Source organism: Diabrotica virgifera, chromosome 7 (genome assembly GCF_917563875.1).
Source record: "Diabrotica virgifera virgifera chromosome 7, PGI_DIABVI_V3a".
Lineage (NCBI taxonomy): Eukaryota > Metazoa > Arthropoda > Insecta > Coleoptera > Chrysomelidae > Diabrotica > Diabrotica virgifera.
Window position 1 is genome coordinate 203,382,457 of NC_065449.1, and position 1,784 is coordinate 203,384,240.

Genomic DNA, 1,784 nt, shown 5'->3' on the forward strand with positions numbered 1-1,784 from the left:
ACACCCATAAAATTTTTATGGGGTGCACAAATTTCACTATAATTTTTATTTAAGATGTTCCTGTCATAAGAATGCCACATGTCCATTTTCAATAAAACATCTCTAATAGTTTTCGATATATTCGAAAAAATCGATTTTCATTTTGTAAATTCAAAGGGCTGTAACTTTTTTTACGTGCAAATTTGTACTAAGGTAAGTTAGGTTCATTCGAACTATTTTTGGTCCGAGAATATGTGATTTAATTTATGACCTGTATTTTTGTTACACCCTGTATACACAACAGTAATGAGACCTGTAGTAATGTATGCATCAGAAACATGGGACTAGTGAACAAGAGGAACAACTTCTTAGATGGGAAAGAAAAATCTTAAGGAAAATATATGGACTTATACAGGAGAATGGAGAATGGCGTATAAGAATGAACCACGAAATAAATAGAGTATTTAGCAGACCGACTATAATAAAAGAAATACGAAGTAAACGACTCATTTGGTTAGGACACGTAGAAAGGATGGATGATAAGAGAAATACAAAAAAGTACTTAGAAAAGAATTAAATGGGAAGAGACCGAGAGGTAGGCCTAGAAAAAGATGGATTGATGGTATTAACCAGGATCTGAAAGACCTAGGAATACGAGAATGGGAAAAACAAGCAAAGGAAAGAAAAATATGGGCAGCTATAATCAAACAAGCAAAACGCACATAAAGCCGAAAAGACCTCCTCAAAAAAAAAGAAACAAGAAAGTAATATTATAACAAAACGCACATAAAGCCGAAAAGACCTCCTCAAAAAAAAGAAACAAGAAAGTAATATTTTAGATAAATATTGTTTAGAACTTTTGAGGAGTTATGCGTGTGGCTGGCCTCCACACCATGTAAAACTTTAGAGCCTAGAAACCCCAACGGGCAACCATGGCCCTCCATGGGCTGTCAGCGGTCACCGATGATGATGATGATTAATAATTAGTATAGTGAATCGCAAACCCTTTTTTCAGCACGTCATTAATTTTGACGTCATATAGGACTTTAAGAATGCCGCAAATCATTACATGACATTTTAGGTAAACGTCGTAGGTTACGTCTCTACGTCGTTGAAATAGCACTTGTATACTAAAAAGCGCCTTTCTCGTATCCAGTACATTCCGAAAACTAAACTGTGTACGGCTGATTTTTTCTTCGCACAGGCTAATATATCCTTTGATATATAATTTTAAAAAAAATTTTAAAATATGGCTCATTAAGCTGATGGTCCGAAAATCACTACAGGGTACGGATTTTGTTTTATTTGTTAAAGCAATAAACGTCGACTTCAGCCATGTTCTTGGTATTACTTCGTTTAAATATATGTTATTATATTCTTGTTAGGCGTTGAGTACCGTCGCGCGTCGGTGTTAAATAGTTTTATGAGTTCAGCATAATACATTGTTGGGTCCAGAAGCTTTGTTATCTTTTATTTGTGATATTGCTTTTCCCCTTCATCTGATCTGATTGGTAAGTGTTCATTGTCATTACATTATGTAGGATGGAAGTTGTTCTGATCTAGTATCATCAGAGAGTTCTTGTATGTATTTGGTCCATATTCAAATATTTTAATTTTTATCTGTGATAATATTGCCCTGTTGGTCTCGCAGTTTGCTAGCTTTGTAGGATTTCTGAAGACAAGCTGCTTGTTTTACCTTTTTATGTATGTTAAGATAATAAGTTATTAGCATAGCACTATAGCTATACAGTTTTATAGTTGTACATTTTTTTACTTCATTTTTTAAAAATAAATTCAAACCAAAC